The sequence below is a fragment of the Oncorhynchus masou genome, chromosome 30 (genome assembly GCF_036934945.1).
Source record: "Oncorhynchus masou masou isolate Uvic2021 chromosome 30, UVic_Omas_1.1, whole genome shotgun sequence".
Classification (NCBI taxonomy): Eukaryota; Metazoa; Chordata; class Actinopteri; order Salmoniformes; family Salmonidae; genus Oncorhynchus; species Oncorhynchus masou.
This window is the reverse complement of record NC_088241.1, coordinates 14,314,547-14,336,560: the sequence shown is the minus strand read 5'-3', so window position 1 is coordinate 14,336,560 and position 22,014 is coordinate 14,314,547. Positions and strand designations below refer to the sequence as shown.

Below are 22,014 nucleotides of genomic sequence, written 5' to 3'. Positions count from 1 at the left end.
GACAGGGTTAGTTTTGCAAGATTTAGACAGGGTTAGTTTTGCATGGCTTGGACAGGGTTAGTTTTGCATGGCTTGGACAGGGTTAGTTTTGCATGGCTTGGACAGGGTTAGTTTTGCATGGCTTGGACAGGGTTTTTTAGCATGGCTTGGACAGGGTTAGTTTTGCATGGCTTGGACAGGGTTAGTTTTAATGGCTTGGACAGGGTTAGTTTTGGGACAGGGTTAGTTTTGCATGGCTTGGACAGGGTTAGTTTTGCATGATGGCTTGGACAGGGTTTGTTTAGCATGGTTTGGACAGGGTTATTTTCCATGGCTTGGACAGGTTAGTTTTGCATGGCTTGGACAGGGTTAGTTTTGCATGACTTGGACAGGGTTTGTTTAGCATGGCTTGGACAGGGTTAGTTTTGCATGGCTTGGACAGGTTAGATAATTTTTTGCATGGCTTGGACAGGGTTTTGTGCATGGCTTGGACAGGGTTAGTTTTGCATGAATTGGACAGGGTTTGTTTAGCATGGCTTGGACAGGGTTTGTTTTGCATGGCTTGGACAGGGTTTGTTTTGCATGGCTTGGACAGGGTTAGTTTTGCATGGCTTGGACAGGGTTAGTTTTGCATGGCTTGGACGGTGTTCATTTTGCATGGCTTGGACGGAGATCCTTTTGCATGGCTTGTACAGGGTTGGTTTTGCATGGCTTGGACGGGGTTAGTTTTGCATGGCTTGGACGGGGTTAGTTTTAAATGGCTTGGACAGGGTTAGTTTTGCATGGCTTGACAGGGTTAGTTTTGCAAGATTTAGACAGGGTTAGTTTTGCATGGCTTGGACAGGGTTAGTTTTGCATGGCTTGGACAGGGTTAGTTTTGCATGACTTGGACAGGGTTTGTTTAGCATGGTTTGGACAGGGTTATTTTCCATGGCTTGGACAAGGTTAGTTTTGCATGGCTTGGACAGGGTTAGTTTTGCATGACTTGGACAGGGTTTGTTTAGCATGGCTTGGACAGGGTTAGTTTTGCATGGCTTGGACGGTGATAATTTTGCATGGCTTGGACAGGGTTCGTTGTGCATGGCTTGGACAGGGTTAGTTTTGCATGGCTTGGACAGGGTTTGTTTTGCATGGCTTGGACAGGGTTTGTTTTGCATGGCTTGGACAGGGTTTGTTTTGCATGGCTTGGACAGGGTTAGTTTTGCATGGCTTGGACAGGGTTAGTTTTGCATGGCTTGGACAGTGTTATTTTGCATGGCTTGGACGGAGATCCTTTTTTGCATGGCTTGGACAGGGTTGGTTTTGCATGGCTTAGATACAGGGTTAGTTTTGCATGGCTTGGACAGGGTTAGTTTTGCATGGCTTGGACAGGGTTAGTTTTGCATGGCTTGGACAGGGTTTTTTTTGGACATGGCATGGACAGGGTTAGTTTTGCATGGCTTGGACAGGGTTTGTTTAGTTTTGCATGGCTTGGACAGGTTAGTTTTGCATGGCTTTAGTTTTGCATGGCTTGGACAGGGTTAGTTTTATTTTGCATGGCTTGGACAGGGTTAGTTTTGCAAGTTGTTTGCATGGCTTGGACAGGGTTAGTTTTGCATGGCTTGGACAGGGTTAGTTGTGCATGGCTTGGACAGGGTTAGTTTTGCATGGCTTAGACAGGGGTTAGTTTTGCATGGCTTGGACAGGGTTAGTTTAGGCATGGCTTGGACAGGGTTAGTTTTAAATGGCTTGGACAGGGTTAGTTTTGCATGGCTTGACTTAGACAGGGTTAGTTTTGCATGGCTTGGACAGGGTTAGTTTTGCATGGGACAGGGTTAGTTTTGCATGGCTTGACAGGGTTAGTTTTGTTTTGCATGGCTTGGACAGGGTTAGTTTTACATGGCTTGGACAGGGTTAGTTTTAAATGGCTTGGACAGGGTAAGTTGTGCATGGCTTGGACGGGGTTAGTTTTGCATGGCTTGGACAGGGTTAGTTTAACATGACTTAGACAGGGTTAGTTTTGCATGGATTGGACAGGGTTGGGCTTGCATGGCTTGGACAGGGTTAGGTTTGCATGGCTTGGACAGAGTGAGTTTTGTATGGCTTGGACAGGGTTAGTTTTGCATGGCTTGGACGGGGTTAGTTTTGCATGGCTTGGGGGGGTTAGTTTTGCATGGCTTGGACAGGGTTAGTTTTGCATGGCTTGGACAGGGTTAGTTTTGCATGGCTTGGACGGTGTTCATTTTGCATGGCTTGGACTGAGGGTTTGTTTTGCATGGCTTGGACAGGGTTAGTTTTGCATTTTGTTTAGCATGGCTTGGACAGGGTTAGTTGTGCATGGTTTGGACAGGGTTAGTTTTGCATTGCTTGACAGGGTTAGTTTTACATGGCTTGGACAGGGTTAGTTTTGCATGGCTTGGACAGGGTTAGTTTTGCATGGCATGGCTTGGACAGGGTTAGTTTTGCATGGCTTGGACAGGGTTAGTTTGCATGGCTTTAGACAGGGTTAGTTTTGCATGGCTTGGACAGGGTTAGTTTTGCATGGCTTGGACAGGGTTAGTTTTGCATGGCTTGGACAGGGTTAGTTTTGCATGGCTTGGACAGGGTTAGTTTTGCATGGCTTGGACAGGGTTTGTTTAGCATGGTTTGGACAGGGTTATTTTTGCATGGATTGGACAGGGTTAGTTTTGCATGGCTTGGACAGGGTTAGTTTTGCATGCCTTAGATAGGGTTTGTTTGCATGGCTTGAACAGGGTTAGTTTTGCATGGCTTGGACAGGGTTAGTTTTGCATGGCTTGGACAGGGTTAGTTTTGCATGGATTGGCCAGGGTTCGTTTTGCATGGCTTGGACAGGGTTGGTTTTGCATGGCTTGGACAGGGTTTGTTTTGCATGGCTTGGACAGGGTTTGTTTTGCATGGCTTGGTGGGGGGGTTAGTTTTGCATGGCTTGGACAGTGTTAGTTTTGCATGGCTTGGACGGTGTTCAATTTGCATGGCTTGGACAGGCATGGCTTGTACAGGGTTTTTTGCATGGCTTGGACAGGGTTAGTTTTGCATGGCTGGCTTGGACAGGGTTAGTTTTAAATGGCTTGGACAGGGTTAGTTTTGCATGGCTTGGACAGGGTTAGTTTTGCATGGCTTGGACAGGGTTAGTTTTGCATGGCTTGGACAGGGTTAGTTTTGCATGGCTTGGACAGGGTTAGTTTTGCATGGCTTGGACAGGGTTTGTTTAGTGGCTTGGACAGGGTTATTTTGCATGGCTTGGACAGGGTTAGTTTTGCATGGCTTGGACAGGGTTAGTTTTGCATTACACAGGGTTTGTTTAGCATGGCTTGGACAGGGTTAGTTTTGCATGGCTTGGACATGGCTTGGACAGGGTTAGTTTTGCATGGCTTGGACAGGGTTAGTTGTGCATGGCTTGGACAGGGTTAGTTTTGCATGTTTGTTTAGCATGGCTTGGACAGGGTTTGTTTTGCATGGCTTGGACAGGGTTTGTTTTGCATGGCTTGGACAGGGTTAGTTTTGCATGGCTTGGACAGGGTTAGTTTTGCATGGCTTGGACAGGTGTTATTTTGCATGGCTTGGACAGGGTTAGATCTTGACAGGGTTTTTTGCATGGCTTGGACAGGGTTAGTTTTGCATGGCTTGGACAGGGTTAGGACAGGGGTTAGTTTTGCATGGCTTGGACAGGGTTAGTTTTGCATGGCTTGGACAGGGTTAGTTTTGCATGGCTTGGACAGGGTTAGTTTTGCATGGCTTGGACAGGGTTTGTTTAGGACAGGACAAGGTTAGTTTTGCATGGCTTGGACAGGGTTAGTTTTACATGGCTTGGACAGGGTTAGTTTTAGTTTTGCATGGCTTGGACAGGGTTAGTTTTGCATGGCTTGGACAGGGTAGTTTGTGCATGGCTTGGACAGGGTTAGTTTTGCATGGCTTGGACGGGGTTAGTTTTACATGGCTTGGACAGGGTTAGTTTTGCATGGCTTGGACAGGGTGAGTTTTACATGGCTTGGACAGGGTTAGTTTTGCATGGCTTAGACAGGGTTAGTTTTGCATGGCTTGGACAGGGTTAGTTTTGCATGGCTTGGACAGGGTTTTGCATGGCTTGGACAGGGTTAGTTTTGCATGGCTTGGACAGGGTTAGGCTTGGACAGGGTTAGTTTTGCATGGCTTGGACATGGTTAGTTTTACATGGCTTGGACGGGGTTAGTTTTACATGGCTCGGACAGGGTTAGTTTTACATGGCTTGGACAGGGTGAGTTTTACATGGCTTAGACAGGGTTAGTTTTGCATGGCTTGGGGGGGGGGTAGTTTTGCATGGCTTGGACAGGGTTAGTTTTGCATGGCTTGGACAGGGTTAGTTTTGCATGGCTTGGACAGGGTTAGTTTTGCATGGCTTGGACAGGGTTAGTTTTGCATGGCTTGGACAGGGTTAGTTTTGCATGGCTTGGACAGGGTTAGTTTTGCATGGCTTGGACGGGGTTAGTTTTAAATGGCTTGGACAGGGTTAGTTTTGCATGGCTTGGACAGGGTTAGTTTTGCATGGCTTGGACAGGGTTAGTTTTGCATGACTTGGACAGGGTTTGTTTAGCATGGTTTGGACAGGGTTATTTTCCATGGCTTGGACAAGGTTAGTTTTGCATGGCTTGGACAGGGTTAGTTTTGCATGACTTGGACAGGGTTTGTTTAGCATGGCTTGGACAGGGTAGTTTTGCATGGCTTGGACAGGGGCATGGCTTGGACAGGGTTAGTTTTGCATGGCTTGGACAGGGTTAGTTTTGCATGGCTTGGACAGGGTTAGTTTTGCATGGCTTGGACAGGGTTAGTTTTGCATGGCTTGGACAGGGTTAGTTTTGCATGGCTTGGACAGGGTTAGTTTTGCATGGCTTGGACAGGGTTAGTTTTTTGCATGGCTTGGACAGGGTTATTTTGCATGGCTTGGACAGGGTTTTTTGCCTTTTGCATGGCTTGGACAGGGTTTGTTTTGCATGGCTTGGACGGGGTTAGTTTTGCATGGCTTGGACGGGGTTAGTTTTAAATGGCTTGGACAGGGTTAGTTTTGCATGGCTTGGACAGGGTTAGTTTTGCAAGTTTTAGACAGGGTTAGTTTTGCATGGCTTGGATAGGGTTAGTTTTGCATGGCTTGGACAGGGTTAGTTTTGCATGGCTTGGACAGGGTTTGTTTAGCATGGTTTGGACAGGGTTAGTTTTACATGGCTTGGACAGGTTAGTTTTGCATGGCTTGGACAGGGTTAGTTTTGCATGGGACAGGGTTTGTTTAGCATGGCTTGGACAGGGTAGTTTTGCATGGCTTGGACGGTGATAATTTTGCATGGCTTGGACAGGGTTCGTTGTGCATGGCTTGGACAGGGTTAGTTTTGCATGAATTGGACAGGGTTTGTTTAGCATGGCTTGGACAGGGTTTGTTTTGCATGGCTTGGACAGGGTTTGTTTTGCATGGCTTGGACAGGGTTAGTTTTGCATGGCTTGGACAGGGTTAGTTTTGCATGGCTTGGACGGTGTTCATTTTGCATGGCTTGGACGGAGATCCTTTTGCATGGCTTGTACAGGGTTGGTTTTGCATGGCTTAGATAGGGTTAGTTTTGCATGGCTTGGACAGGGTTAGTTTTGCATGGCTTGGACAGGGTTAGTTTTGCATGACTTGGACAGGGTTTGTTTAGCATGGCATGGACAGGTTTAGTTTTGCATGACTTGGACAGGGTTTGTTTAGCATGGCATGGACAAGGTTAGTTTTACATGGCTTCGACAGGGTTAGTTTTACATGGCTCGGACAGGGTAAGTTGTGCATGGCATGGACAGGGTTAGTTTTGCATGGCTTGGACAGGGTTAGTTTGCATGGCTTGGACAGGGTTAGTTTTGCATGGCTTAGACAGAGTTAGTTTTACATGGCTTGGACAGGGTTAGTTTTACATGGCTTGGACAGGGTTAGTTTTGGCTTGGACAGGGTTAGTTTAACATGACTTAGACAGGGTTAGTTTTGCATGGCTTGGACGGGGTTAGTTTTGCATGGCTTGGACAGGGTTAGTTTTGCATGGCTTGGACAGGGTTAGTTTGCATGGCTTGGACAGGGTTAGTTTTGCATTGGCTTGGACAGGGTTAGTTTTACATGGCTTGGACAGGGTTAGTTTTGCATGGCTTGGACAGGGTTAGTTTTAATGGCTTGGACAGGGTTAGTTTAACATGGCTTGGACAGGGTTAGTTTTGCATGGCTTGGACAGGGTTAGTTTTGCATGGCTTGGACAGGGTTAGTTTTGCATGGCTTGGACAGGGTTAGTTTTGCATGGCTTGGACAGGGTTAGTTTTGCATGGCTTGGACAGGGTTAGTTGTGCATGGCTTGGACAGGGTTAGTTTTGCATGGCTTGGACAGGGTTAGTTTTGCATGGCTTGGACAGGGTTAGTTTTGCATGGCTTGGACAGGGTTATTTTCCATGGCTTGGACAGGGTTAGTTTTGCATGGCTTGGACAGGGTTAGTTTTGCATGACTTGGACAGGGTTTGTTTAGCATGGCTTGGACAGGGTTAGTTTTGCATGGCTTAGACAGGGTTAGTTTTGCATTGCTCTGACAGGGTTAGTTTTGCATGGCTTGGACAGGGTTAGTTTTGCATGGCTTGGACAGGGTTAGTTTTACATGGCTTGGACAGGGTTAGTTTTGCATGGCTTGGACAGGGTTAGTTTTGCATGGTTTAGACAGGGTTAGTTTTGCATGGCTTGGACAGGGTTAGTTTTGCATGGCTTGGACAGGGTTAGTTTTGCATGGCTTGGACAGGGTTAGGTTTGCATGGCTTGGACAGGGTTAGTTTTGTATGGCTTGGACAGGGTTAGTTTTGCATGACTTGGACAGGGTTTGTTTTGCATGGCTTGGACAGGGTTAGTTTTGCATGGCTTGGACAGGGTTAGTTTTGCATGACTTGGACAGGGTTTGTTTAGCATGGCTTGGACAGGGTTAGTTTTGCATGGATTGGACAGGGTTGGTCTTGCATGGCTTGGACAGGGTTAGGTTTGCATGGCTTGGACAGGGTTAGTTTTGCATGGCTTAGACAGGGTTAGTTTTGCATGGCTTGGTCAGGGTTAGTTTTGCATGGCTTGGACAGGGTTAGTTTTGCATTGCTTAGACAGGGTTAGTTTTGCATGGCTTGGACAGGGTTTGTTTAGCATGGCTTGTTTAGACGGGGTTAGTTTTGCATGGCTTGGACGGGTTAGTTTTTAATGGCTTGGACAGGGTTAGTTTTGCATGGCTTGGACAGTGTTAGTTTTGCAAGTCTTAGACAGGGTTAGTTTTGCATGGCTTGGATAGGGTTAGTTTTGCATGGCTTGGACAGGGTTAGTTTTGCATGGTTTGGACAGGGTTATTTTTGCATGGCTTGGACAGGGTTAGTTTTAGTTTTGCATGACTTGGACTTGGACACTTGGGGGTAGTTTTGCATGGCTTGGACGGGTTAGCATGGCTTGGACAGGGTTAGTTTTGCATGGCTTGGACAGGGTTAGTTTTAAATGACTTAGACAGGGTTAGTTTTGCATGGCTTGGACAGGGTTAGTTTTGCATGGCTTGGACATGGTTAGTTTTGCATGGCTTGGACAGGGTTAGTTTTGCATGGCTTGGACAGGGTTAGATAATTTTGATGGCTTGGACAGGGTTAGTTTTGCATGGCTTGGACAGGGTTAGTTTTGCATGGCTTGGACAGGGTTAGTTTTAGCATGGCTTGGACAGGGTTTGTTTTGCATGGCTTGGACAGGGTTAGTTTTGCATGGCTTGGACAGGGTTAGTGTTTAGCATGGCTTGGACAGGGTTAGTTTTGCATGGCTTGGACAGGGTTACAGGGTTAGTTTGCATGGCTTGGACAGGGTTAGTTTTGCATTGCTTGGACTGACAGGGTTAGTTTTTTAGCATGGCTTGGACAGGGTTAGTTTTGCATGGCTTGGACAGGTGTTTTGTTAGTTTGGACAGGGTTAGTTTTACATGGCTTGGACAGGGTTAGTTTTGCATGGCTTGGACAGGATTGGACAGGGTTAGGTTTGCATGGTTTAGACAGGGTTAGTTTTGCATGGCTTGGACAGGGTTAGTTTTGCATGGCTTGGACAGGGTTAGTTTTGCATGGGACAGGGTTAGTTTTGCATGGCTTCGACAGGGTTAGTTTTGCATGGCTTGGACAGGGTTAGTTTTGCATGGCTTGGACAAGGTTAGTTTTGCATGGCTTGGACAGGATTAGTTTTACATGGCTTGGACAGGGTTAGTTTTACATGGCTTTAGCATGGCTTGGACAGGGTTAGTTGTGCATTTAGTTTTGCATGGCTTGGACAGGGTTAGTTTTGCAAGTTTTAGACAGGGTTAGTTTTGCATGGCTTGGATAGGGTTAGTTTTGCATGGCTTGGACAGGGTTAGTTTTGCATGACTTGGACAGGGTTTGTTTAGCATGGTTTGGACAGGGTTAGTTTTGCATGGATTGGACAGGGTTGGGCTTGCATGGCTTGGACAGGGTTAGGTTTGCATGGCTTGGACAGAGTGAGTTTTGTATGGCTTGGACAGGGTTAGTTTTGCATGGCTTGGACAGGGTTAGTTTTGCATGGCTTGGACGGGGGGTTAGTTTTGCATGGCTTGGACAGGGTTAGTTTTGCATGGCTTGGACAGGGTTAGTTTTGCATGGCTTGGACAGGGTTACTTGGACAGGGTTAGTTTTGCATGGCTTGGACAGGGTTAGTTTTGCATGGCTTGGACAGGGTTAGTTTAGCATGGATTGGACAGGGTTATTTTTCATGGCTTGGACAAGGTTAGTTTTGCATGGCTTGGACAGGGTTAGTTTTGCATGACTTGGACAGGGTTTGTTTAGCATGGCTTGGACAGGGTTAGTTTTGCATGGCTTGGACAGGGTTAGTTTTACATGGCTTGGACAGGGTTAGTTTTGCATGGCTTGGACAGGGTTAGTTTTACATGACTTAGACAGGGTTAGTTTTGCATGGCTTGGACAGGCTTAGTTTTGCATGGCTTGGACATGGTTAGTTTTGCATGGCTTGGACAGGGTTAGTTTTGCATGGCTTGGACGGTGATAATTTTGCATGGCTTGGACAGGGTTCGTTGTGCATGGCTTGGACAGGGTTAGTTTTGCATGACTTGGACAGGGTTTGTTTAGCATGGCTTGGACAGGGTTAGTTTTGCATGGCTTGGACAGGGTTAGTTGTGCATGGCTTGGACAGGGTTAGTTTTGCATGGCTTGGACAGGGTTAGTTTTGCATGGCTTGGACAGGGTTAGTTTTGCATGGCTTAGACAGGGTTGGTTTTGCATGGCTTGGTCAGGGTTAGTTTTGCATGGCTTGGACAGGGTTAGTTTTGCATTGCTTAGACAGGGTTAGTTTTGCATGGCTTGGACAGGGTTTGTTTAGCATGGCTTGGACGGGGTTAGTTTTGCATGGCTTGGACGGGGTTAGTTTTGCATGGCTTGGACAGGGTTAGTTTTGCAAGATTTAGACAGGGTTAGTTTTGCATGGCTTGGACAGGGTTAGTTTTGCATGGCTTGGACAGGGTTTGTTTAGCATGGTTTGGACAGGGTTATTTTTCATGGCTTGGACAGGGTTAGTTTTGCATGGCTTGGACAGGGTTAGTTTTGCATGACTTGGACAGGGTTTGTTTAGCATGGCTTGGACAGGGTAGTTTTGCATGGCTTGGACGGAGTTAGTTTTACATGGCTTGGACAGGGTTAGTTTTGCATGGCTTGGACAGGGTTAGTTTTACATGACTTAGACAGGGTTAGTTTTGCATGGCTTGGACAGGCTTAGTTTTGCATGGCTTGGACATGGTTAGTTTTGCATGGCTTGGACAGGGTTAGTTTTGCATGGCTTGGACGGTGATAATTTTGCATGGCTTGGACAGGGTTCGTTGTGCATGGCTTGGACAGGGTTAGTTTTGAATGACTTGGACAGGGTTTGTTTAGCATGGCTTGGACAGGGTTTGTTTTGCATGGCTTGGACAGGGTTTGTTTTGCATGGCTTGGACAGGGTTAGTTTTGCATGGCTTGGACAGGGTTAGTTTTGCATGGCTTGGACGGTGTTCATTTTGCATGGCTTGGACGGGGATCCTTTTGCATGGCTTGTACAGGGTTGGTTTTGCATGGCTTAGATAGGGTTAGTTTTGCATGGCTTGGACAGGGTTATTTTTGCATGACTTGGACAGGGTTTGTTTAGCATGGCTTGGACAGGTTTAGTTTTGCATGGCTTGGACAAGGTTAGTTTTGCATGGCTTGGACAGGGTTAGTTTTACATGGCTTGGACAGGGTTAGTTTTACATGGCTCGGACAGTTTTAGTTTTGCATGGCTTGGACAGGGTTAGTTGTGCATGGCTTGGACAGGGTTAGTTTTGCATGGCTTGGACAGGGTTAGTTTTACATGGCTTGGACAGGGTTAGTTTTAAATGGCTTGGACAGGGTAAGTTGTGCATGGCTTGGACGGGGTTAGTTTTGCATGGCTTGGACAGGGTTAGTTTAACATGACTTAGACAGGGTTAGTTTTGCATGGCTTGGACAGGCTTAGTTTTGATGGCTTAGACAGGGTTAGTTTTGCATGGCTTGGACAGGCTTAGTTTTGCATGGCTTGGACAGGGTTAGTTTTGCATGGCTTGGACAGGGTTCGTTTTGCATGGCTTTGCATTTTGCATGGCTTGGACAGGGTTTGTTTGCATGGCTTGGACAGGGTTAGTTTTGCATGACTTGGACAGGGTTTGTTTTAGCATGGCTTGGACAGGGTTAGTTTTGCATGGCTTGGACAGGGTTAGTTTTGCATGGTTTGACAGGGTTAGTTTTGCATGGCTTGGACAGGGTTAGTTTTGGGCTTGGACAGGGTTAGTTTTGCATGGCTTGGACAGGGTTTGTTTAGCATGGCTTGGACAGGGTTAGTTTTGCATGGCTTGGACAGGGTTAGTTTTGCATGGCTTGGACAGGGTTAGTTTTGCATGGCTTGGACAGGGTTAGTTTTACATGGCTTGGACAGGGTTAGTTTTGCATGGCTTGGACAGGGTAAGTTGTGCATGGCTTGGACGGGGTTAGTTTTGCATGTCTTGGACAGGGTTAGTTTTGCATGGCTTGGACGGGGTTAGTTTTACATGGCTTGGACGGGGTTAGTTTTGCATGGCTTGGACAGGGTTAGTTTTGCATGGCTTGGACAGGGTTAGTTTTGCATGGCTTGGACCGTGATCATTTTGCATGGCTTGGACAGACTTTGTTGTGCATGGCTTGGACAGGGTTAGTTTTGCATGACTTGGACAGGGTTTGTTTAGCATGGCTTGGACAGGGTTAGTTTTGCATGGCTTGGACAGGGTTAGTTGTGCATGGCTTGGACAGGGTTAGTTTTGCATGGCTTGGACAGGGTTAGTTTTGCATGGCTTGGACATGGTTAGTTTTGCATGGCTTGGACAGGGTTAGTTTTGCATGGCTTGGACGGTGATAATTTTGCATGGCTTGGGGGTTTGCATGGCTTGGACAGGGTTCGTTGTGCATGGCTTGGACAGGGTTAGTTTTGCATGACTTGGACAGGGTTTGTTTAGCATGGCTTGGACAGGGTTAGTTTTGCATGGCTTGGACAGGGTTTGTTTAGCATGGTTTGGACAGGGTTATTTTTCATGGCTTGGACAAGGTTAGTTTTGCATGGCTTGGACGGGGTTAGTTTTGCATGGCTTGGACAGGGTTAGTTTTGCAAGATTTAGACAGGGTTAGTTTTGCATGGCTTGGACAGGGTTAGTTTTGCATGGCTTGGACAGGGTTTGTTTAGCATGGTTTGGACAGGGTTATTTTTCATGGCTTGGACAAGGTTAGTTTTGCATGGCTTGGACAGGGTTAGTTTTGCATGACTTGGACAGGGTTTGTTTAGCATGGCTTGGACAGGGTAGTTTTGCATGGCTTGGACAGGGTTAGTTTTACATGGCTCGGACAGGGTTAGTTTTGCATGGCTTGGACAGGGTGAGTTTTACATGGCTTAGACAGGGTTAGTTTTGCATGGCTTGGACGGGCTTAGTTTTGCATGGCTTGGACAGGGTTAGTTTTGCATGGCTTGGACAGGGTTAGTTTTGCATGGCTTGGACCGTGATCATTTTGCATGGCTTGGACAGACTTTGTTGTGCATGGCTTGGACAGGGTTAGTTTTGCATGACTTGGACAGGGTTTGTTTAGCATGGCTTGGACAGGGTTAGTTTTGCATGGCTTGGACAGGGTTAGTTGTGCATGGCTTGGACAGGGTTAGTTTTGCATGGCTTGGACAGGGTTAGTTTTGCATGGCTTCGACAGGGTTAGTTTTGCATGGCTTAGACAGGGTTAGTTTTGCATGGCTTGGTCAGGGTTAGTTTTGCATGGCTTGGACAGGGTTAGTTTTGCATTGCTTAGACAGGGTTAGTTTTGCATGGCTTGGACAGGGTTTGTTTAGCATGGCTTGGACGGGGTTAGTTTTGCATGGCTTGGACGGGGTTAGTTTTACATGGCTTGGACAGGGTTAGTTTTGCATGGCTTGGACAGGGTTAGTTTTGCATGGCTTGGACAGGGTTAGTTTTGCATGGCTTGGACAGGGTTTGTTTAGCATGGTTTGGACAGGGTTAGTTTTGCATGGATTGGACAGGGTTGGGCTTGCATGGCTTGGACAGGGTTAGGTTTGCATGGCTTGGACAGAGTGAGTTTTGTATGGCTTGGACAGGGTTAGTTTTGCATGGCTTGGACGGGGTTAGTTTTGGCTTGGACAGGGTTATGGCTTGGACAGGGTTAGTTTTGCATGGCTGGCTGGACAGGGTTAGTTTTGCATGGCTTGGACAGGGTTAGTTTTGCATGGCTTGGACAGGGTTAGTTTTGCATGGCTTGGACAGGGTTAGTTTTGCATGGCTTGTTTTGCATGGCTTGGACAGGTGTTATTTTGCATGGCTTGGACGGGGTTATTTTTGCATGGCTTGGACAGGGTTAGTTTTGCATGGCTTGGACAGGGTTAGTTTTGCATGGCTTGGACAGGGTTAGTTTTGGTTAGTTTTGCATGGCTTGGACAGGGTTAGTTTTGCATGGCTTGGACAGGGTTAGTTTTACATGGCTTGGACAGGGTTAGTTTTGCATGGCTTGGACAGGGTTAGTTTGCATGCATGGCTTGGACAGGGTTAGTTTTACATGGCTTGGACAGGGTTAGTTTTACATGGCTTGGACAGGGTTAGTTTTGCATTTTTTTGCATGGCTTGGACAGGGTTAGTTTTGCATGGCTTGGACAGGGTTAGTTTTGCATGGCTTGGACAGGGTTAGTTTTACATGGCTTGGACAGGGTTAGTTTTACATGACTTGGACAGGGTTAGTTTTGCATGGCTTGGACAGGGTTAGTTTTGCATGGCTTGGACAGGGTTAGTTTTGCATGGCTTGGACAGGGTTAGTTTTGCATGGCTTGGACAGGGTTAGTTTTGCATGGCTTGGACAGGGTTAGTTTTGCATGGCTTGGACAGGGTTAGTTTTGCATGGCTTGGACAGGGTTAGTTTTGGGCTTGGACAGGGTTAGTTTTGCATGGCTTGGACAGGGTTAGTTTTACATGTTGGACAGTTTTACATGGCTTGGACAGGGTTAGTTTTGCATGGCTTGGACAGGGTTAGTTTTACATGGCTTGGACAGGGTTAGTTTTGCATGGCATGGCTTGGACAGGGTTAGTTTTGCATGGCTTGGACAGGGTTAGTTTTGCATGGCTTGGACAGGGTTAGTTTTGCATGGCTTGGACAGGGTTAGTTTTACATGGCTTGGACAGGGTTAGTTTTGCATGGCTTGGACAGGGTTAGTTTTGCATGGCTTGGACAGGGTTAGTTTTACATGGCTTGGACAGGGTTAGTTTTACATGGCTTGGACAGGGTTAGTTTTACATGGCTTGGACAGGGTTAGTTTTGCATGGCTTGGACAGGGTTAGTTTTGCATGGCTTGGACAGGGTTAGTTTTACATGGCATGCATCACCTCTTTAGTCTATTGGTCCTCATCCGGATGAAACATTAACCTAAACCAATGACCTCTGGAATACTTACACACTGAGTGGACAGTCAATAGGAACGTGTGACTCACCCTTTCAAAATAATGTATTAATGACCAGTAAACTAAATATTGGGATTATGGTGGCCCAGAAGGCAATACCGTATGGGTTTCTACACAATTTTTACGATTTCAAATGGTCCCACTTAAATTAATCAGGACACACCTCAACACCCACTAAATGGAAGCAAACTTACATCAAAGGCTGTTGAAGAACGGTGTGTACCATTTGGGGGCAATGTGTTTCGTTCAGTACAAACCGTCACGCAACTTCGCAAACGTTGGAGCCATATTGACTGTGTTGTGGTCAGAAATGTTTTGGAATACCTCTGCAATAAGGTCTCCATTCTCTGCATGCACCTGGGCTATGGCTCCAATCTCTTTGCATTGCGAAAACGCAGCATTCAGCTCATGGTTTTGAAGTATGAACACATCCTTTTATGCCATGAACATCTTGAAGGAGTTGAGGCCTTTCTCTTTGGCCATTTCCTTTTTGACCTAGAATGGGTTTAGCAAAAAGCAAATTAGTTTAGGGTGCTTTTCTTTTCAATGCTGCGAGATAAGACTCTAAACATTTCTGTAAAAACCATGTATTGACATACTGTCCATCCCAGGTCTCCATGGAGTCTATTACCACATGCTATTTCCAGTTGGGATGTTATTTAAGCAATAAGGCCTGAGGAGGTGTGATATATATAGCCAATATACCATGGCTAAGGGATGTTCTTCGGCAAGATGCAAGCAACGCGAAGAAGGATCATGATAGTGCCTCCTGCCACTTTCCAGGGCATCCTGGATAAAGATACATGGAACAGGGTTTAGGTTCCATAGATAAAAATACACGGAACATGGTTTAGGTTCCATAGATAAAGATACACAGAACAGGGTTCAGGTTCCATGGATAGAGATACACAGAACATGTTTTAGTTTCCATAGATAAAGATACACAGAACAGGGTTTAGGGTCCATGGATAGAGATACACGGAACAGGGTTTAGGTTCCATGGATAGAGATACACGGAACAGGGTTTAGGTTCCATAGACAGAGATACACAGAACAGGGTTTAGGTTCCATGGATAGAGATACACGGAACAGGGTTTAGGTTCCATAGACAGAGATACACAGAACAGGGTTTAGGTTCAATGGATAGAGATACACGGAACACGGTTTAAATTCAATGGATAGAGATACTGTTCACAGACGGAACAGGGTTTAGGTTCCATAAACAGAGATACACGGAACAGGGTTTAAGTTTGTTTAATACCAGACCGTGGTCCTGCCAGAGCAGCCTGTACAAACACAGGACAGGGTTAGGGTGTAGAGCGGCACAAGGGTTCCTTGTTTAGATAGGGGTGTTGATGATAAGGGGGTTAGGGTTTATTCCAGGATCATGGTGGTGTGGTCCCTTCTGTAAGAACAGTCTGGCTACAGAGGGCAGGGTTAGAGTTTATTATATATTGTGTTTGGGGTTAGAGTGTAGACAGATTATGGACAAGGAGAGAATGCAATCTATGCTTTGGTTTGGTTAAAAATAGCCACTGCCTAAACCACTAATATTAGATGTAAGTCAATGTCCCTCAAGTAGCATACTTTTCAAAATTCCGTGACCAAATAATCTCTGAAAGGGAGTTCAATGACTTGGTTTAAAGTAACTTTGAGATAATTTGAGAATGACACATGGCATATGGCATTCTCAATATGACATATTGGCCTGGGTCCCAATCTTTTTGGGGTGTAAGACGTAGTGTTATTTTGGGGGAAGTTGTGTTTCCATAGCTAGAGCTGACACTAAGGACTTGTGAAGAGCACAATCAACAAACTCTGAATACTCTAAACAGTTGCTTTTGAGAAGGAAAAGCTAATGCATGTTAACTCGAGCACATTGATTTAAGGCCCTTAATTATATCTTTATAATTAACATTTTTACCATTTGAATGTAGACACACACACACAAAGTGTTTTAAATTTTTCTGAAATATGTTATTAAAATATGCAAATTAGGATGATCTCATTAACTATGCAAATATTCACATATCGCAGATCTATTTTTTATTTCATTTTGTTAAGACACTCCAGGACTGGACTTGCTCAGAGCAAATTGTGGATAAATACTTTTTTAATCTTTCTATCTGTACAATACTAAATGCATTTGTGATGCATTTTTCCAAAGAAAAGTTATCTATAATAATTAACAACATATAAATAGATTTATATATGGATAACCACGCATTGCAGTGCTTGAGGCATCCCTACAGACCCGGGCGGACAATTGGCCCAGCATCGGTCAGGTTAGGGGATGGTTTGGCCAGGATTTCCTTGTCCCATCGCGCACTAGTGACTCCTTGTGGCAGGCCAGGCGGCTGCAAGCTGCCTTTTTTTAATTTTACCTTTATTTTACTAGGCAAGTCAGTTAGGAACAGTGGGTTAACTGCCTGTCCAGGGGCAGAACGACAGATTTCATACCTTGTCAGCTCGGGAATTCGAACTTGCAACCTTTCGGTTACTAGTCCAATGCTCTAACCACTAGGCTACACTGCCGCCTACGGTTGCCAAGTGGATGGTGTTTCCTCTGACACACTGGTGCGGCTGGCTTCTGGGTTAAGCGAGCAGTGTGTCAAGAAGCAGTGTGGCTTGGCAGGGTCGTGTTTTGGAGGACGCATGGCTCTCGACCTTCACCTCTCCCGAGTCCGTAAAGGAGTTACAACGATGGGACAAGACTGTAACTACCGATTGGATACCACGAAATTGGGGATAAAAATGGGTAAAAGTAAAATAAATAAAAATCTATATATGCACTATACCGTTCAAAAGTTTGGGATCACTTGGAAATGTCCTTGTTTTTGATTTTTTTGTACATTTTTGGTCCATTAAAAGAACATAAAATTGATCAGAAATGCAGTTAGACATTGTTCATGTTGTAAATTACTATTGTAGCTGGAAACTGGAGATTTTTTTATGTAATATCTACATAGGCGTATAGAGGCCCATTATCGGCAACCATCACTCCTGTGTTCAAATGGCACGTTGTGTTAGCTAATCCAAGTTTATCATTTAAAAAGGCTAATTGATCGTTGGAAAATCATTTTTCAATTATGTTAGCACATCTGAAAGCTGTTGTGCTGATTAATTAAGAAGCAATAAAACTGGCCTTCTTTAGACTAGTTGAGCATCTGGAGCATCAGCATTTGTGGGTTCGATTACAGGCCAAAACAATTACCTTTCTTCTGAAACTTCTATTCTTGTTTTGAGAAATGAAGGCTATTCCATGTGAGAAATTTCCAAGAAACTGAAGATCTGGTACAACACTGTGTACTTTACCTTTACAGAACAGCGCCAACTGTCTCTAACCAGAATAGAAAGAGGAATGGGAAGTCCCGGTGCACAACTGAGCAAGAGGACAAGTCCATTAGAGTGTCTAGTTTGAGAAACAGACGCCTCACAAGTCCTCAACTGGCAGCTTCATTAAATAGTAACCGCACTATTGTAAAGTGGCTGTTCCACTGGATGTCAGAAGGTGAATTCACCAATTTGTAAGTCGCTCTGGATAAGAGCGTCTGCTAAATGACTTAAATGTAATGTTAAATGCAAAACATCATTCTCAACAACATCAACAGTGAAGAGGCGACTCCGGGATGCTGTCCTTCTAGGCAAAGTTGCAAAGAAAAGGCCATATCTCAGACTGGCCAATAAAAAGGAAAGATTAAGATGGGAAAAAGAACAAAGACACTGGACAGATGAACTCTGCCTAGAAGGCCAGCATCCCGTATATATACAGTACCAGTCAAAAGCTTGGACACATCGACTCACTCAAGGGTTTTTCTTTATTTTTACTATTTTCTACACTGTAAACTATTAAATAGCACATCCTGTAGTAATCAAAACATTGTTGAACAAATCAAATTATATTTTAGATTTACAGCTTGGCACACTCTTGGCATTCTCTCAACCAGCTTCACCTGGAATGCTTTTCCAACAGTCTTGAAGGTGTTCCCACATATGCTGAGCACCTGTTGGCTATATATATATATATATAACAGTTGAAGTCTGAAGTTTACATTCACCGTAGCCAAATACATTTAAACTCAGTTTTTCACAATTCCTGACATTTAATCCGAGTAGAAATTCCCTGTATTAGGTCAGTCAGGATCACTACTTAATTTTAAGAATGTGAAATGTCAGAATAACAGTAGAGAGAATTATTTATTTCAGCTTTTATTTCTTTCATCACATTCCCAGTGGGACAGGAAGTTTACATACACTCAATTAGTATTTTGTAGCATTGCCTTTAAATTGTTTAACTTGGGTCAAACGTTTCAGGTAGCCTTCCACACACTTCCCACAAGAAGTTGGGTCAATTTTGGCCCATTCCTCCTGACAGAGCTGGTGTAACTGAGTCAGGTTTGTAGGCATCCTTGCTCGCACATGCTTTTTCAGTTCTGCCCATAAATGTTCTATAGGATTGAGGTCAGGGCTTTGTGATGGACACTCCAATACCTTGACTTTGTTGTCCTTAAGCCATGTTGCCACAATTTTGGAAGTATGTTTGGGGTCATTGTCCATTTGGAAGACCCATTTGCCATCAAGCTTTAACTTCCTGACTGATGTCTTGAGATGTTGCTTCAATATATCCACCTAATTTTCCTACCTTATGTTGCCATCTATTTTGTGAAGTGCACCAGTCCCTCCTGCAGCTTCACGGTTGGGATGGTGTTCTTTGGAGGCCCCCTTTTTCCTCCAAACATAATGACGGTCATTATGGCCAAACAGCTCTATTTTTGTTTCATCAGACCAGAGGACATTTCTCCAAAAAGTACGATCTTTGTCCCCAAGCACAGTTACAAACCGTAGTCTGGCTTTTTTATTGTCACGCCCTGGTCGAAGTATATTGTGTTTGTCTTTATTTATTTGGTCAGGCCAGGGTGTGACATGGGTTTATTGTGGTGTGTTTTGTCTTGGGGTTTTGTTAGGTATTGGGTGTGTGGCTTAGTGGGGGTATCTAGCATAGTCTATGGCTGTCTGGATTGGTTCTCAATCAGAGGCAGGTGTTTATCGTTGTCTCTGATTGGGAACCATATTTAGGCAGCCATATTCTTTGAGTATTTCGTGGGTGATTGTTCCTGTCTCTGTGTTTGTTGTTCACCAGATAGGCTGTATAGGTTTCCACGTTCCGTTTGTCGTTTTGTATTGTTAGTTATTTCATGTCGAGTTCCCTTTCATTAAAGAACATGAATTACCACCACGCTGCATTTTGGTCCGCTTCTCCTTCGACAGACGAGAACCGTTACATTTATGGCGGTTTTGGAGCAGTGGCTTCTTCCTTGCTGAGCGGCCTTTCAGCTTATGTCGATATAGGACTGGTTGAAAAACTAGTTTTAAGGATTCTGTGCTACGAACTTTGTGGTAACAGTTTTGGAAGGCCCTTTCATGTTTCAGCATGACAATGCCCCCGTGCATAAAGCGAGGTCCATACAGAAATGTTTTTTCGAGATTGGTGTGGATTAACTTGACTGGCCTGCACAGAGCCCTGACCTTAACCTCATCGAACACCTTTGGGATAAATTGGGACACAAACTGCAAGCCAGGCCTAATCGCCCAACATCAGTGCCCGACCTCACTAATGCTCTTGTGGCTGAATGGAAGGAAGTCCCCGCAGCAATGTTCCAACATCAAGTGGAAAGCTTTCCCAGAAGAGTGGAGGCTGTTATAGCAGCAAAGGAGGGACCAAGTCCATATTAATGCCCATGATTTTGGAATGAGATCTCGTCGAGGAGGAGTCCGCTTCCTTTTGGTCATGTCGTGTACGTTACTAAATATAGTCCAGACCTTTTGGTCAAGTCGTGTACGTTACTAAATATAGTCCAGTTTGTAACACTCTATGAAATGGGCTTTACAATGATGTAGTGAACTTTGAAATGATTGATGTTTGCCCATTTGAAAGTGGTTAAAATTAATTTAAAAGTTGATGACAGTAGTAACAAACACTAAAGTAAATATATGGTAGATGCAGAAATGTCATTTTAGCCTGGACTTAAATTGGTTACATACTTTCTCAGAGTAACACTGCAGTGTAGAATGATGTTGATGATGGGGGTGGTTGATCACACCTCTGAATTCAATCTTATAGAGGAGTGCACTGTACAGGGAAGTGGTAGGCTACACTTCTACTCTCAGCACTGAAGAATGGGGTCATTCCTTAATTCCAGATTAATATCACAAGATTCAAACAAGTTTACTTGCATATCTGCAGCATCTACGGCCCCTTATAATGCTTTGTTGTTGTTAAATAGCCTACTGATGACATGTTTTTAATTATGTAAAGGGACAGTATGTTTTAAACTTCATTAAATGGGGTTTTATGCAGCCCACCTGTAATACAGAAAAGACATACGGTGCCTTCAGAAAGTATTCACACCCACATGTTGTTGTGTTACAGCCTGAATTTCAAATGGATTACAATTGGATTTTTCTGTCGCTTGCCTACACACAAAACCCTGTTTTGTAAAAGTGGAAATATATGTTTCTAAATGTTTTAATATGAATTAAAATGAATAGCTGAAATGTTTTGTGATGCCTAAAGAAGTTCAGGAGTAAAAATGTGCTTCAAAATGTGCATGGACTCACTCTGTGTGCAATAATAGTGTTGAACATGATTTTTTAATGACTACCTCATCTCTGTACCCCCACACAATTCATTATCTGTAAGGTCCCACAGTCGAGCAGTGAATTTCAAACACAGATTCAACCACAAAGAATTGGGTAGTTTTCCAATGCCTTGCATCGGTAGATGTGTAAGAAAAATGCAGACATTGAATATCCCTTTGAGCATGGTAAAGTTATTAATTACACTTTGGATGGTGTATCAATACACCCAGTCACTACAAAGATACAAGCATCCTTCCTAACTCAGTCTCCGGAGAGGAAGGAAACTGCTCAGGCATTTCACTATGAGTTAGAGTTTAAAGGCTGTGATAGAAGAAAACTGAGGATGGATCAACAATATTGCAGTTACTCCGCAATACTAACCTAATTGACAGAGTGAAAATAAGGAAGCTTATAAAGGATAAAATTATTCCAAAAACATGCATCCTGTTTGAAACAAGGCGCTAAAGTAATACTGCTAAACTTGCGGCAAAGCAATTCGCTTTTTTTGTCCTGAACACAGTGTTATGTTTGGAGCAAATCCAATACAACACATTACTGAGTACCACTCTCCATATTTTCAAGCATAGTGATGGCTGCATCATGTTATGAGTATGCTTGTAGTCATTAAGAACTGGGGAGTTTTTCAGGATAAAGAACAAACTGAATGGAGCTAAGCACAGGCAAAATCCTAGAGGACATTCTGGTTCAGTCTGATTTCCACCAAACACTGGGAGATTAATTCACCTTTCAGCATGACAATAACCTAAAACACAAGGACAAAGTTTTGACTTAAATCTACTTGAAAATCTATAGCAATACCTAAAAATGGTTGTCCGGCAATGATTAAAAACCAATTTGACAGAGCTTGAAGTATTTTGAAAAGACTAATGTGCAAATGTTACACAATCCAGGTGTGGAAAGCTCTTTGAGACTTACCCAGAAAGACTCACAGCTGTAAGCACTGCCAAAGGTTCTCCCACAAACTATTGACTCAGGGGTGTGCATACTTATGTACATTTATTTGAGAACATCTTTTCACTTTGTCATTATGAGTTATTGTGTATAGATGGGAGAGAAAGAAATCCATTATATCAATGTTGAATTCAGGCAACAAAATGTTGAATAAGTCAAGGGGTATGGATACTTTCTGAAGGCGCTGTAATTACTTTTGTCGGATTTGACTTGTGAATATTCCTGATGCAGTGAAATCAGGCAAACTCAATTAACCCAGAGATAGCCAACACAGTGCAACACAAAAGTATTCTCACCTTAGTTCAAATATGGAAATCATCTACTGCTTTGGTGCCCATAAATGCCAACTCCATGTGGGTATCGATACCACCCGGTATCACCAGTTTATCGGTGGCATCTATAACGTTTCTCC

The 22,014-nt window shown here is 44.3% G+C and overlaps 1 pseudogene; it reads right to left on the bottom strand.

The window, feature by feature from the left end:
- LOC135521589 (dihydropyrimidinase-like) overlaps positions 1-16,648 on the bottom strand; it is a 43,846-nt pseudogene extending 27,198 nt beyond the window's left edge.
- Between the last annotated feature and the right edge of the window lie 5,366 nt (positions 16,649-22,014).